Here is a 17,020-nt window from a genome sequence, read left to right as displayed (position 1 = left end):
AGAAAATAATTTATCACTTAAATAATTCAATTCTTCAATTCTTCTCCACATCTAATAAACTAGCAATTGTCCCAAAAGGTACAAAGAGAGGCCGATAGGATTATTAAATTGGAATTGTTGAGTCCCTGGTGGCAAAGGCTTGTGATCCTTACCCATATGCCGACAATTTCTGGTCAAAATGTATTGAAATATATAGAGGGGAACAATTATGTTCAACTCTACTGCAACTTACATCTGGCTAGATTTTGGACGTGGTTCCCAATTGGCAATGTAATGGCACAGATGACTTTTGTAGCAAGTTGGGTACATTCATGAGGGATGACAAAGTTCAGCGCACCGATGGCAGCTTTAATAATACAAAGCTTATTGTGCAGGATATAAGATGTATAGATCCATCTGATTCTAGTGTTGCTAAATCAGGTGTTACAAATGTTAGTGTTGTTTTCGAATTGTTCCTCCTTCTCAGAGACAGTGGCTATAGAACGATCAAGCCTTAATGGTCTAACATTACCTGCTGACGAAAAATGGAACTCATCTATTGGTCAGCTTTGCATGATCGGATGCCTCGGATCCATCAAAACTGAGGCAGAATTTGTTGATCGTAAGAACTGTATTCCACAGCCTCCAACCCACAACGTTGACAGCTAAGTCAACAGTCCTAATGAATGGGGCAAAGATTTCAATTATGGGCAATCAGAAACCCACAACTTCTTCAAGCTGCTCAGGTGACCTAGAGAACAGGGCAGCATTTCCAACAAAGCATTTCCCAAAGAAAATTCTTCCAAACTACTTAGGTTTCCAATATCCCCAGGCAATTCTTTTAAATTTGTCTATGACAGGATTAATATTTCCAGGGACAGTTGATGTGCAACTTGGCGAGGCAACACTTCCATGCTCTTGCAGTCCGAAAGGTTTAGATATTCAAGTGTCCTGATATTTGCAAATGTTTCCTCCAACAAGGTCAAATCGGATCAATAATCCAAATTCAGATATTTAAGTCGAATTAAACTCCCGAAAGAATTTGGAAGCCCGTGCAAACTCCGGCAACGAGAGAGATTGAGGTGCTGGAGATTTGTTAAGAACCCAAAAGAATCAAGCAGAGACTTCATATCTGGGCATCTTAGGTGCAGGTATTGCAGTGAGGACAAATGACAGAATTCCTCTGGTAAAGTTTTGAGATGAATCAAATCTGACATACAAGTCACCACAATCTTTTCAATGTGCTTCATTCGTCCAATGGACTTTGGGAACATTGAAAGAGGAGCATAAACATGTAGCTCCCGCAACTCCAGAGGTGCCTGCCACGCAATATTCATCTTTCAACAGTAAGAAAAATACAGAGATGATAGCCTTTATCTACAAAACCCTTCAAATGCATTCGAGATCCTATGCTAGTATAGCAATTGTAGCAACAATCTACCATAAATTATGGCGGCAAAGTAAAAAAAGAGAATAAATACAAAGTTGCCTTTAGCCCTAACCTGAGATTTTGCTTGCCACAATTTTTTCAATTTAGTTCATACCACTTCTAAAACCCTTATATTCTTGACCACAATAACCAAAAGCAATCGAATAATTTTATTAACAGAGAGTGCGAAAGCAACGGTCACCAGAATTCACGCCATAATCCGAATTGAAAGAAAAACATCACTCCAAAATCGAAAACCAGATAGAGAATCTCTCAAATTTTTTTAATTTTCCCTGCCTGGTAGCGGCGATGGACAAACGCCAAACAAATATTAATAAAGAATATGTATTTGGGGGTTTTCAGGTAGGGCCTATTGTGCTGCCCTGAGAATTGAACCCATGACTGGGGCTAAGATCCCAGGGCAGTCTTCAGATGAGAACATTGTATGAAGGAACCAACCTGTTGTTGTATCAATTTACTCCCATTGAATGCCATCTGGAGCTCTGACTCATAAGACCACCATTGTTGAATCCCATGAGCTTCCAAAATTTTCATGGGGCCCTTGGAAATCACATACAGTTTGGCAGCACACGATCCATACCAAAGACCTCTGGCATGACCTCCATTGATTTTTCTTCATCCCCATCACAGTTCTTGCATTTTTTACAAGAATCAGAGTAGTAACAACAGATGTAATCACTATTGTTTACATAAAGATTGGGAACCCATTTCCGGATTTGCTAACAAATATTAACTGAATCCGCCTCTGCCCCATCCTCTGATTGTTTATCAAGGCCTTCTAATTCCTTATTCCCTTTTTTCTTAGAAGGAATAATAACTCTCGTCACGCCCTTCACTGCACTCCACAATAGTCCAAACTTGTCACCAATACTTCTAAGACCCATGGGCAATGAAATAGAAGGGGGATTGAACAGATGAGATTCGACAAATATTCCGTCAAATGTTAAGGCCTTCCCCACCTGCAAAGCCAGGCCAGGCCCCAATGAATGCCCAGCCATGCACACTTCACTGCTCCCATATTTCTTCACTATTGTCCTGTGAAACCTACAAGAGCCACTAAGGTCCTCCATTGTTAAAATTCTCAGATCATCTTGTATGTCCTTTTTTATTGTAGTAGCCCTCAGTAAGGTCCCTCTGAGAGCTATTATTACCTTTGGGAGCCTTACTAGGTCTCACTACCAGAAGATCAGAGAATGCATCATACCTGTCCCATTCAAGCCTTGCTCCAAAGATGGATTCATCCCTCTCATCCACCAATTCTTCCCCTACCTTGTATTTGAACGGCTTCCGCCATTTGGGTGCCAATGTTGCATCTCCGTCTCACTTTTCTTGCCTGTCCAATTCCAGCAGATATGCAGCCTGTATAAAGCACGCCATCACTGTGCGCTTGTAATTTTCATCCTTCCTGTACAGAAACAGAGGAGATTTTATTTTGATAGAATTGATGCAAGGAAATTTCCGTAGAGATTACCTGGCATCCTAGCCTAAGCAAAGTAAGTGACAAAAGAAAAGGCGAAGGCACTCTAGCATTCACTTGGATTGGATGAGAAGGCAAAGGGAAGCAAATATCAAGCAAGGAAGAGAAAGATCAAGTGCCTACAACGGATGTACTTGCAGGTATCGAGTTGCATGTATGATTTCCTTTATAGATTTGGCATGCATGGTAAATGCATGTGTATTTTTGGTTCTCTTGTTGTCATTGGCATGGGTTTTTCTAGGTGTGACAATGTTCTTCAACTTTGCTTTATCATTTCTAGATAACCATGGTTTGATGGAGTTATCTTGTATTTGATTGAGTTAGACTACCAAATGGACTCAAAGCTGAGTGAGGTGGTCTCAAGATTATTCACAAGGCCTAGGAATCCCAGGATCGGATACATGGTAAAGCCTGGTTGTGAACACCTCGATTGAGCCTAGGAATCCTCAACTGCTGAATGGCGGGATACACAGTAAAGCTCAAAGGTGAATACCCTTGATTGGTAATGGCGAGATACATGGTAAATCCAAGAGGGTGGTGACCTCATAGGCCTGAGAATCCCTTTACTGGTAATGGTGGGATACTCGGTAAAGCTGAGAGGTTTAGACGGAAAAATTCCTCACGGTTTACGTGGAGAGATCCAGAAGAATCCATGCTTGTTTAGGGCCTAGTGATCCAATGGGGATTGCAATAAAGCCTGGTTGTATTAATGAGGGTTTCATACCTAGGAATCCCTTAATGGGATATACGGCAAATCATGAGGAAGCCCTTATTGGTTTTTTGTAAGTCCCACATTCATGCTTGCAATATGGCATGGGGGTGATTGGTTGAAAGAAATATTTGGTTCATCCCAATCTATGGTCGGATGGTACGTGGAAGTTCCTAACTTGGTTGGATTTCCATATGTTAATAAGAGTTATTTTCCTCTTGTGATTTATGTGTACATGTACTTGTTATTATGACACTTTAATGGTTGTTATATTATGGTTACTCTGTTGGTAATAAGCATGTTTTTATGACAGATCTTAGTCATGGATATTACCATGTTTTGATTAATGAATGAATGAGGGGCTTTTCGAAGACAGACCAAGGTTTTTCTTATCAATAAGATTTGGATTACGAAGGGTTGACCTTCCACTATAGGAGATGCCACAAAAAAGGGAATGTTATAAGGGATTTTGCTCTCCCATATAATGGTAAGAGAAGAAGAAAAGTGAGGGGGGATGAGGAGGAGTGAGGGTCACCTAAGACAAATATGGATACTCAGTTGGAGCCTTCTTCTTCAATTGTGTAATATGATGTGTCTTAGCCCTCAAAGTTCAGGGCTTAAATGGACAGGGAATTAGTGAGTATGGAGGTTGCAGAGGAACTAAAGAAGAAAAAGGATAGGGAAGCTTCGACAATAGTGGACGCGACACCTTCAGGTAATGGTACACTCCCTACTCCTGTCTCTTGTATTACTAATGCCATTAGTAAACTAGAGATGGGGTCTGGGCGTTTCAATACCCAGGTATCTTTGAGTTTGTGTGTTGATACTTGTCCTCCCATGATGTTTGCGGTGTGCCCTTACCAAACAATCCTCATACAATGTTCTTCCCCTAGCTTTTCAATGAGGTCTTCTCTAAGGACAAACTCGAGGATCTGTGGTCTATGTCTTCACTCTTGGCTGGGAAAGGAACGAGAGGTCAAACCAATATTTCCAAAGAAAAATGGAGAGCTCAAATAGACATTCTCATGGCAAGAAATTATCCATTGAAGGGATGCTTGGAGCAGCGCAAGCCCTTGATAAGCTTATACCATGACTTTTCTCCTTTAACTATAGAGGGCTGGATAGTTCACCCCCAAAACTAACCTTCAGGAGACTCATTTAGGTGGAGAGGCTAGACATAGTCTTCCTACAGGAAACATTGGGGGATGCTGATAAAATTTCCCAAGTTATGAACTCCCTTTTTCTGGTTTGGTCCATTTCTGGGCTGGAAGCAAGAGGGAGATCGAGGGGACAAGAGTCGGGATTAATTTGAATATTGTGAAATAGATTAATCACTAGGGAGATATAATTTTTTTTGGAGCAGAAGCCTTCCATGCAGATTTGGGGTTAAATATTATATTAACCAATGTATATGGTACGTGTGTGGAACGTGGAACTTTCTAGGAGAGTTCGATAAAGAAAACTTACATGAAACAAGATAATCTTATAGTGGGAGGAAATTTAAAGTTCTCCCTGGGGGCAGTGTAGGTTTGGGGTCCCCATGTACATCCTAATTCTATGTCAGTGTTTTTGCAAGGTTACTAATGGAGAATGGCTTACTTGATGTGAATCTAGTTAAGTATGAACCTACTTGAAGGAATGTAATAGTAGGGGAGGCGCTGGGGGGGGGGGGGGGGGTGGGCAGCGGGGGGGGGGGGGGAAGCTAGCCCATTTAATGATTTAGCCACCCTAGCCAAAAATCACCTTGAAAATCTATTTAAGGCCCCTTCAGAAGAATCCATTACAGAGGTGATCCTTGTTGCACAATCATTTCCTTGCTTCTCGGAGGAGGAGGACAACATGAGATTAATGAAGCTAGTCATAGACAAAGAACTATAGGTGGTGCTCTAAGGAATGTAGAAAGATAAGAGTTTGAGCCCAAACAAATGGAAAATGGAGTTCTTTTTCATCCTAAACAATATTTTGGGCGCTGATATTCTCAAGGTCATTGAGGATAATAGGATTTATGGGAGAATTTTGGACTCTTTTAATTCAACCTTTATATCCCTCATTCCAAAAGTCAATAATCCTAGATCCTTTGAGGACTTCAGGCCTATTTAGTTATGTAATTGTATTTACAAGATCATTGATAAGATCAAAGAAAACTGAATCGGACCGAGCTTGTCAAATAAGGTCTCTAAGGAAAAAATTATTTTTTTGGAAGGGAGACAAATTCGTGAAGCCATTGGGGTGGCTCAAGAGAGGTTACATAGTCTCAAGATTAGAAAATTGAAGGGCTAAAATACTTATGCTTCCATTTAAAGCCTAATATGTACAATAAAGAGGATTGGACATGACTATTAGAAAAAATGGAAAAATACTTAAACATGTGGAGCTTCAGGTGGTTGTCGAGAGAAGGGAGGCTAGTCCTTATTAAATCAGCTTTTGGAAGCTATTTCAGATTTCTGGATGTCACTCACTTTGATCCCCAAATGTATTTTAGATGTTATGAGGAAACTATGCAATAGATTCTTATGGTTTGGCACCAAAGAGGATCTGGTTTTCCCATGGGTCTGGTGAGACTAAATCACAACTCTCAAAGTATGGGGAGGATGGGGAATCAAGAATCTACAACTTTTCTCAAAAAATTTAGCAGCAAAATTTGGGTAGAGACTCTTGGATACAAGCATCCTCTGGAAAACAATGGTATACGAGAAATATATTTTTCCTTTAACTCTTAAAGAATGGATCAAAAAGCGTAATAAGAGACATAAAATGGATTAGTGGTTTAGAAAGCATGCTTACTTCTTTTCCAATGATTGGAAGTAGGCTCAAATGGAAAGTAGGGAATGGAGAGAAGTTAAGGATAGGCATCAATCCTTGGATCAAATGTGTAGAGGAGAATAGGTTTCCAAGAGACCTTGTCATGACATTGAATGAGAATGGAATGGTTTTTTTTAGTTAGTTTGTTGATTTGAACAATACCACCATATCAAAACAAGGATGGATGGCGCTGAGCAGCTTCAATTAACAGAGGCTCATAGACCACTTTGGCAAGAATTCATCAGAGTATTGGATAGATCACATATTAGGATTCATGACTAAGAGGAAACTCTTTTCTGGATACACTCAACCTCGAGGGTTTATACTCCAAATGAAGGTTATGTGCACCTAGTGTCTTCCTCTAGGAATGAGAATATAGTTTGGTGGTGGGAAAATCTTTGGAGATTAAATGTACTGCTAAGGAAAAATTATTTTTATGGTGTCTTTTGGAGAATAGGATATTGACATGAGAAAATCTCCAAAAAGGGAGAAAGGAAGGGTTGATTTGGTGCATAGTATGTAAAAACAATGAAGAGATTGTAGATCACCACTTGTTGGACTGTCCCTTTCAAAAGGTGGTATGGATGGAGTGTAGGAGCGGTTTGGATTGTTTTCCTGAATGGATAAATGATGAATTTAAACAAACATGGAAATTTTGGTGTAATAATGTCCCTGAAAAAACTCTCCAGAATTTACTCCCCTTGATTTGTTGGGGATTATGGATCATGAGGAAAAAAGCAACATTCTAGGACAAATTTTCTTCACCAAATATGGTGGTTTCATTCATATTGGCCATGCCATTTACTTGTCTATTTCCAATTTAGAGAAGGAACTAGTTCCTTGTATTATTATAGCTGAGGAAATTGATCACTCATTCCCTTGGGCATATTTTGATGGAGCGTCCGATGGGAACAATGCTTGTGGAGGGGGAATAGTCTTTTATATGCAAGAATACCTTGTCTTTAAACACAGATTGGTCTAAAACAAGGAACCAATAACTTTACCTAAATACTGCCACTAAAATTATTACTTTACTTTGCAGTTGAAAAGGGTTGTCGTAGACTTCATAATTTTAGGGATTATTAGTGGTTAACTGTTTAATGATGTTCAAATATGTCATTCTTATGCTCTTCGTCCACTACTTGAACAGGTATTACATTTAAAATCATACTTTGAGTTCATTGATTGTCGTCATATCTACAGGGAGAGGAACTTTGTGGCAGATACCCTCTCTAAATGGGTTGTGGGACAAGCTCCTAGTTCATGGATTATCACAAAGATGCTAGATGGAAGCACACAAGAATATATACATCGTCCCTTCGTGGAGGGGGGTTAACTTTTCAGCTACATGTAAATTTTTTCCAGTTTCCAACCTAGTTTCTTTTATCAATTGATGCAGGTACAAGAATATGGTGCATCATGATAAAAAAAAATTGTATGGGTAACTCTTGGGTCCTTCAATGGATAATTTTTTTTTATGTTTAAAAAAAGTGAAGCTTAGATGCTTATCAGTAGGTATGAATAGTGAGTTACTAGCTTATTATTTCGGATAGTTTGAACATATAGTTGATGATTTTGACCCTATTTAGACATGCAGTTTTTGTCTATATATGATAGCTATACTTGAACATTGATCACAACATATATAAAATGTAACTTTTTCATTTACTTCATGAAAAGTACGTCTTTTTTCTGAGGAAAAAAAACAAAAGTACATGTACATGAGCATTCCAAAATGTGCGTGCAAATAACATGCAACATGGTGCAGGACAACTTAACTTTGGCATTGTCTATCAAGGCATCAATTTTTCGCAGAAGACAAAAAAATGCCAAAATTGGGTCATTTTTTCAAAAAAAAAAAAATTATTAAGATTGCTTGAATCGTGTTTTCTTATGATGCAATTGTATTTAGCACCATCAAAAACCTTTAGGGCACCCAAAATCTTAAAGCTTGATAGTTGTAACCTAGATTTTAATGGTTTTGATGTTTTATAATAATTAGTAGGATCAGCGTTAAATAGTCCATGTGAATCTGTGCTGGCCTAAAGTGTTTCGTCTGCTGGCACCATTTGATGGAGTACAATACGTCGAGAGCGCATTAAAACCGAGTTGGGGTCGCCTGTGGAAAGTCAGCTGCAATGAAACGCACGGCTTTGAACGCCAACTAAGTTACAGTCGGAATGTGCGATGGACGAAAGTAACCAATGAATTTCGGGAATATTCCACATTAGCCTACTCTAAACTTTCTTGTTTAGACTCGTCCAAGACACATTCACGCCAAGCTGGTTCCCATGCATAAAAGTTCAGGCTCCTCCAAGACACATTCACACCAAGCCGGTTCCCATGTTTATAATTCTAAATCTGCTGCGCGTATATTAACTTCTTAGACCACTCCACACGTTTTCCGTCTCTATATATTTGTTGGCACTTACACCAAACATTCATTTACTTGCACAACTCTAGTAGTTACCATCGTCTCTGTAATTCTTGACTTCAAATCCTCTCACCTTCACACTACTTCCTCCCTGGAGAGACGTAAAACTTTACCGGACCGTCTTCAGTGCGACTGCCCTGCAAAATCTTGCAATAACTAAACCCTCGCGAAACCAGAACTTCCGCCGCAGTTCCAACAGCTGCTCACTGAAGTCGCAGCAGTTCAAGGGAATCCGACAGAGAAAATGGGGGAAATGGGTGTCGGAAGTTCGAATTCCCAATTCCAGTGGCAGAATTTGGTTGGGCTCCTACGACACCCCGGAAAAAGCTGCCCGTGCATATGACTTTGCCGTGTACTACCTCATGGGATCCAAGGCCAAGCTCAATTTTCCCCAATCTCCGCCCAAAATTTCTTGCGCTTCGTTTCTATCACCGCAGCAAATTCAAACCGCGGCGGCCAAGTTCGCCGCAGAAGAATTCCGGCTTCTTTCTGAAAACGGCGCGGCGTCCTCAGATTATTTGGGAGCAGGGTGCGACATTTGGGGATTCAGTAGCACTTGAAAGTATGCAGAATGGCGGATCTTTCGATGTAGAGGACATTCCTCCATTGAATGTGTTGATGGAAGAGTTTGGGATTCCCTTCCAGGCTCCAGCAGCCAGAAGACTGTGAGTTGTGGATTTTCTAATTTTCTTTTTCTGCCTCCGAAATTCTACAATGAGAATTTAATTTAATTATATTATTATTTGAGAACTTTATGGGATTGGTGAAGTCATACCTCTCCCGGAAAGGAGAGGCTTCTTGGTCGCTTGAAAATATTTATTATTTAAAGTTTAATAATATAAATATTAAACTTAAGAAACAACATCATTATCTTCCCATTATAAAACAATGCAAGTCAAATTAAGATCACATTACAAGTATTTTAATCTAACATTTAAAAACCATTCCATGTTTAAATTTTAATCTAATGCAATGTTGTATGTAACGTTATTAAAATTATACTTTATTATATATATGAAAATGAGCGAGGTGAAATTGAATAATTTGAATATTTTTTTACTTAAAGTCTAAAAAGTATGGGTTTTAGTCTGTAATACTTTGAAGTGTTATGAATAGAATTAAATTATCATAATTTTTACTTATCAAATTATTTTATAAAGGTTTTAAACATTGTAATAAATATTCAAAATATTGTAATAAATACGTAAATTGGTTGGAGAAGATGGAGCTCAGGCAATTTTATCCAAAAAAGAAGGCGAAGGGTTTCAACCACGAATTTAGCTTGAACCTGCATGAAACCTTAACATGCCTGGGCTCTGGTTAACGGTCTCCCATGGGAAATGGGAACAGGTTAGCAAAGTGCTCATGATAGGTTTCGTTGTTTGAAGATAAGCAGGTGTTAGGCTTCCTTTAAGGCGTTGTCAGGCATTTTTTTTCATGTGGGCACAACTCTGCTACCGATCAGAGGGTTTCCGTCATAGAACCGTTCTCCCGTCACCTTAGCAACTTGTTGTCGCGACCCCTTTGCGGGCATAGGCTTTTTTGCGTGATACCCGTGGTGGTTCCAAGGCTGGGGTTTCTAGTGCTACCCGCGGCGGTTACAAGGCATCTCCAAGACAGTTTCACGGGGTTTGACCTAGTATTCTCACATTGTCCCAAGACATAGTTCGTCATTTTCACTTCTTTCAAGTTGTGGTTAAGGGGGTTTTGTTGCATGAATGGAGGAGGGATACGAGGAAGAAATAGTAGATTATTCTTTGGATAGTCTTACTCACTTCGACATCTGGCTAGAGTCACACTCGTTGTCCGAAGTTAGTCTTAGACCGGCTAATCCCATCCCACCGGAAGATCAGGTAAGCGAGTGTGGGTGAGATATGGCCAATATGGAAGTGTCACTGCAGGGACTACACCTCTCTCAACCGGCCGCAACAGTTACAGAGGGGTTTATAAACCTCGTTGAAGGCACCGGCTCTCCTTTCCTCTCAATTCTGTCACCCTCAGAACTATTAACCTAGAGTGGGCAAAACCAGCACGCAGATGGTTTTCTAATCAGAGAGGGTTTCCTTGTTATAGGGTTGGAAGGACTAGGTCTCGGCACAAATGCCCTAGCAGATACACAGGCAACATAGCACATCCCTACTAGCAGGCTCAAACCCTACTCGAAAGCTTTCACAAATTTTGCTCCTGAAAGCAACGCTCCGCCCTCGAGGTTTTTTGAAGGAATAGTGAACAAGGAAGTGGAGGGGGACATGACCTGTGCCTTGGACTTGGATGGCAGCGTGGTGGAGATTGAATGACAGCAACCCTCCGACCTAGGCCCAAAGGCGAAGACTGGTAAGTAGTCCAAGCATTCCAAAACAAGGGAAAGGGGTCGTCTGCTTGTTTTCGGGGAAGGAATCAGCATGGGCAAAGCAACGTTGATAGAGAGCACAGTGTTGGTGGGCCGAGTCTGAGGAAGAAACTATACGCCGGGTCGTCTGAAGACATGGACCATGGAAGTCTGGGGGAATGTACTGGAACAACTTCCCACGGTTTTGGCAATGTCCAAGGGTTGGTTTTCCTCAATCTTCTGAGAGATGGATGATGTGAACAAGGTGCTGACTCACTACTAGAATTTGGAGATGACCCCGGTCCTCCTCAAATGCTGGACACCCCTATTTGACCCGGAGAAGGAAAGCCTACGAGCAGGGTCAATATGGGTTTGGTTGCCAGGTCTCCCACTGCAATTCTGGTCTATGGATATTTTTCAGGTGATTGGCGATGACTTGGGCACATACCTTGATCATGATAGATTGTATATGGACTCAGGGGTCTTGGCAATGGCTCAGACACTTGTTCACCTGGACACAAGAGAGGTCTTGGTGGAAAGCTATCTCTTTCAAATGGGCGATATTATCTGTTGGCAGGAACTGGATTATGAGGGCATTCCCTTCAGGTGCCGGAGATGCCATTAGGTTAGCCACCTTTACAAGTCATGCCCCCTGGTCATTGGGCCAAGGTCGAGTCCCTCGAAATGCTTTGTAGCAGCCTGCACTCAAACAGAGTTGGGGATGGAGGAACTCAACGTGCTACAAGGCATCTCGAGGAAGGGTCTGGACTGGCCATCTTCTGTGCACCCTGAGTCGGACAATTGGACCACGGAAGCCTCGATTACCAGAGCACGCTCCAGGGAAAACTTGGGTTTTTCGGGTACCTCTTCTCCCCTCCATACTCAATTTACAAATGAATGTATGTTAACTATTTCTGCATCTACAAATTGTAATTCGAAATTTTCTTCTAATATTGTTAATCTAAGCCCCGTCATCTACCCTGTGGCTTCTGCCCCTGCGCCCATCCTGAATTCCCCCTGCTCTACTGTCCATAAAAATCTCTCTCGCAACCCCTCTGGGGATTCGACCTCCGGCTCCTCTCACCGTTACAACTTGTGCTCCAATCCACCCTCCCTCCATGCCTTCGGACTAGATGAGGACCCGCCCCCTCCCCTTCCTCCCAAGGTCCCCCGGGGCAGAAATTCTTGTCTCTCAAAAACGATCAAAAGGGCTAGCCTTGAGGTGGCCTCAGGAATCCAGACTCCCATAGACTAGGTCCTTAGAGAAAAGGGGAACCCTGCAAAGGTTGACCCATGAAAGGCCTCTCTTTCAACTGCAGGGGTTTGGCCAGCTCGGATAAAAAATTGGCACTGAAAACACTGTGCTTATCAAAAAAGTTGGATTTCCTTATACTGCAAGAAACCCTAGGTGACGGTCCCTTTGTACATAAAACACTAAAACACTTCTTGCCAGATTGGGAGTTCTTCTTCTTGGATGTGAGAGGGCGTTCAAGGGGCTGTGCACTAGGTTTCAATAAAAATTCAATCAGGATCTCAAATGCCTAGGGTGGAAAAGGTTTTCTGGGAGCTGACTTCATTTCCACCACGCTCAACATACCCCTGAGGATTATTAATATTTATGGACCATGTCAGAATCGAGAAGTTTTCTGGGAGAGACTGTTTTAGGCAGACTTTATGCAAGCCAAGAACCTGATCATTGGGCGAGACCTTAATTTCTCACTTGGGTTGGCCGAGTCATGGGGTCATAGGGTCCAATCAGATGCATGAATGGGTTTTTTTTTTTTTAAATCTGTTGGATGACCATGATCTTATAAGCATTGATTCAGTTCGCATCATGCCAACCTGGAGGAATCGCAGAACGGGGGAGGATGCCTTGGCACGACGGCTAGACCGATTTTTAATCAAATCTCCCTTAACAAATCAACTAGCACATATTCGTCAATGGGTTGGTTCGAAGGGATGCTCAGACCATTCCCCGATTTTCCTGGAAATCGAGGATGCAAATCTCAAACCGAGTTCCCCATTCAAATTCAACGCAGCATGGCTTAGCGAGGAGGATTTTCATGTTTTGGTCAAGGATTGCTGGACTCACTGTAGTCGGGAACCTGGTCCGCCCCCAGTGACAGACATATCTCACAACCTAACCCATCTAAAAGAAAAAACTATTAGCTGGATTAAGGCCAAATTGAAAAGGGATGAGGAGGAACTAATCAGGATTGAAACAAAACTAAAACATCTTGAATCATTGGGCCTGAACAACTATGCCTCCATACAATCAAAGGATCATCTTATAAATCTGGAAAAAGGAATGATCAGGCTGTTGAGAAGAATCGAGGATACCTGGCACTTAAAGAGTAGAGATTTATGGTTAAAGTCGAGTGATGAAAACACAAAATTTTTCCAACAGTTTTCCAGGGGCAAGAAAGCGAGTAATACAATCTGGGAACTGAAAGACCAAAATGGAAGAGATGCCAGCACTTTTGCCTAGCTTGTGGATATGGGAGTTAGGCATTTCTCATCCATCTATAAAAGCCCAAGGGGAACAAATATAGCTGAGATCCTTTGGGTTGCGGAAGCTGTGCCTCGATTTGTTGAGGAAGAGGAAAGAGAGGCACTAAATCTACCAATCTCTTTGGGGGAAATGGAAGCAGCCTTAAAAAGTTTCAGCAAAGACAAAATCCCAGGGCCGGATGGTTGGCCCATTGAATTTTACACCACATTCTTTGATCTCATTGGGCAGGACCTACTGCTAGCAATTGAAGATTGTAGAACAACTGGAAGGATGTGACAGGCTTTCAATTCTACCTTCATTGCCCTCATCCCCAAGGTAGACAAGCCCCAATCTTTTGATGACTTTAGACCCATCTCCCTCTGCAATTGTGTCTATAAGATCACCTCCAAGATCATCACCCTTCGTATTAATCCAATCCTCTCCAAGGTTATCTCAAAAGAACAATTGTCTTTCCTCAGTCACTATCAAATTCATGAAGCCACAGGCATCGCTCAAGAAATGATTCACTTGATTAAAACTCTCTCCAAATAAGCTGCCATCCTTAAAATAGATCTATCCAAGGCATTTGATCGAGTGAACTGGACCTATCTACAACTCATGCTCGCCCATATCGGTTTTCCTCATCATTTCATCAATTGGATAGGTTGTTGTTTCACCTCTATTTCTTTCAATGCCCTAATTAATGGGACAGCTTCAGACTTTTTCCATGCTGAGAGAGGCCTCAGACAGGGTTGCCCACTCTTCCCGATGTTATTCCTTCTGATTATGGAATGTCTCAATAGACTCTTGAAATTAGCAAAGATCAAATGGAACCCTGGGAGGGGTGGAAATCAATGACAGGATTGCTATCTCTCATCTTGTATTTGTAGATGACGTTCTTATTTTCCTAAATTGTTCTTATCGTGACACCTCTTGTTTCAAGTCAATTCTATCTCTCTTTTGTAAAGCGACAGGTATGGAGCTGAATTATGAAAAATGAATTATCATCTTTAGCTCCTGTCCCCAAAATGAACAAGGATTTGCCTCCCAGCACTTCGGTTTCGTCACACAAGATTTAGATTCAGGTCTGAAATATTTGGGATTCAGACTAAAGCCAAATGACTACCGTATTGCAAACTGGTCGTGACTGCTAGCAAAAATTGAAACACAAATAAATATATGGCAACAGAAATGGCTCTCTCGTGTTGGTAGGCTCACCCTAATAAAATCAGTTCTTGAGGCAATACCAGTCTCCTAGATGTCATTGGCTTGGATACCTAAAGGCATCCTTAGTAGAATCCAACAAATATGTTGCAGATTTCTCTGGCGAGATCAAAATTCCGGCAAAATTTTTGCATGGGTTAAATGGGAAAGGATTGCAAAGCCCAAAAAATGGGGTGGATGGGGGCTAAAGGAACCACTGGACTTCACAAAAGCCCTCAAAGCAAAATTGGTATGGCAAATCATAACCACAAACAACATGTGGAAGGAAGTTGTATACAACAAGTACATCCACCCCATATCAATATCAGACTGGATTCGTAACACCAACCACAACATCGTGGGGGGTTCGAGCATCTAGAAAGCCATTACCCACTCCTTTGACATCATAAGGAAAGGACTAGCCTGAAAAGTGGGGGATGTTACTCAAATCAGAATTGGCTCTGATGCCTGGGCTAGAAGTGGGAATGCACACATACTGCCTAGAGATATGCAACAGGACCTAATGGTGGTGGGGATATCACACCTTGCCCATATCACAACAGTGGGTCGCCTAGCTTGGCCAAATTTGCAGTGGCTGGCCTTTGAGAACGTGGGAATAAACGAAATAGGTTTGTGGGGGCATTGGAGGAAGCTAATGTTTGGATCACTGATAGGTAGGATGAACTTATATGGGCAAAGGATCCCACTGGCAAATATTCCCTAAAGGCGGGTTTTGCTACGATTATGGAGACTTGGGCAATGGGGGAAACCTGCGGGTGGTGGCAACATATCTGGAAACTGAAAGCCCCCCACAAATCTCGACTCTTCATGTGGGGCATACTCTTAAACAAAATCCCCACTAAGCAAAATTTAAAAAAGCACAACTTCCATGGCCCTTCTCACTACTGCTTGTGCAAAGCAGATTCGGAAGATACAGATCACCTCTTCCTTCACTACCCGATTTCGGCCGAAATTTGGAATTTCATAACTTCAGCACTCTCAATTCAAACCCGCTGGGCAGGTCAGAATGTAAATGAGGCTTAGCAAGCTTGGTGGTCGAGTGTTGCCACACAGAAAATAAAAAACATGCCTCTCATTGTATGCTAGGGTATATGGCTTATCTGGAACCAAAGGATTTTTCAAGATAAAAACATCTTGGGGGCAGCCACATGCAATCATACGCTGGCCATTTTCAGCATGATCCCAGAGGATCCGATTCAGCGTCCCATTAGAATTATCAATCCCGAAATCGTAGATAGAAGCCAGTCGTGGGCCTATTTTGATGGCTCGACTCAACCTAAGGGTTGTTCTGCATTTAAATGATTCGGTCTTTTTCAAAATTAAAGTGGGGCTATGGAGGGGCACAAATAACTATGCCGAACTAAACAACCTTAGACTTCTACTACTTTTTGCCAGAGAACAACAATGCCACAGAATTCAGATTTTTGGGGACTTTCAGCACATCATAAATTGGATCAATGGGACCTATAACTGTCACTTGCACACAGTCAAAGATTTGGTAGAGGATGCTATAAACTTACAATCTCAGTTTGAGTTTGTTGTCTGCTCTCATATCTACAGGGAAAGGAATGAAGTCGTTGGTCTTCTTTCCAAAGAGGTTGCGCAGCTGATCATAGGACATCGGTTGATTCAGGGGTACAGGGACGAGGTTTTTTTCCAGATTTACCAGAGACCCTTCATTGAAGGGGCAGGATACATTCAGGAATGATCTATGAGATCATCCTAATTGCTTTTTGTTTATTTTTGTTTATATTACAGCTCTTTAACCATTATGGCCCTAGTTTGCCATTGACCCTTCATGTTTAATGAAGGATGATATGTAAATATTATTTTTGTGCTCATGACTTTTGGACTGAAATCTTTCTAGATAGTAGTGAAAGCATTTCTCATACACTGGCATACAACATGTAATTTTCTTAGTTTTTAATGAAAATTATGCTTTTTCCTCGAGAAAAAAAAATAAAATAAAGCCATTTAGAATTTGTATAAAATATGTCAAATTTGGTTTCAGGTGAACCTTAGTTAAGACTACTGTCGTGGTCTGACCAGATTGTTTTCTCCCGTAAAATTATGGAAACTTTTGTAATATTTTGATAAATTTTGGTAAAGATTTTTGATGGTACTG

General features: G+C 41.2%; 1 pseudogene; it reads right to left on the bottom strand.

Annotated features, from left to right (window-relative positions):
* Positions 1-1,571: 1,571 nt before the first annotated feature.
* On the bottom strand, positions 1,572-16,516 carry LOC149176507 (GDSL esterase/lipase At4g10955-like; annotated as a pseudogene).
* Between the last annotated feature and the right edge of the window lie 504 nt (positions 16,517-17,020).

The sequence above is a fragment of the Pinus tabuliformis genome, chromosome 4_1 (assembly GCF_031772625.1).
Source record: "Pinus tabuliformis cultivar Carrire ecotype Pingquan chromosome 4_1, CPIR1, whole genome shotgun sequence".
NCBI lineage: Eukaryota > Viridiplantae > Streptophyta > Pinopsida > Pinales > Pinaceae > Pinus > Pinus tabuliformis.
This window is presented reverse-complemented; position numbering and strand designations above follow the sequence as displayed.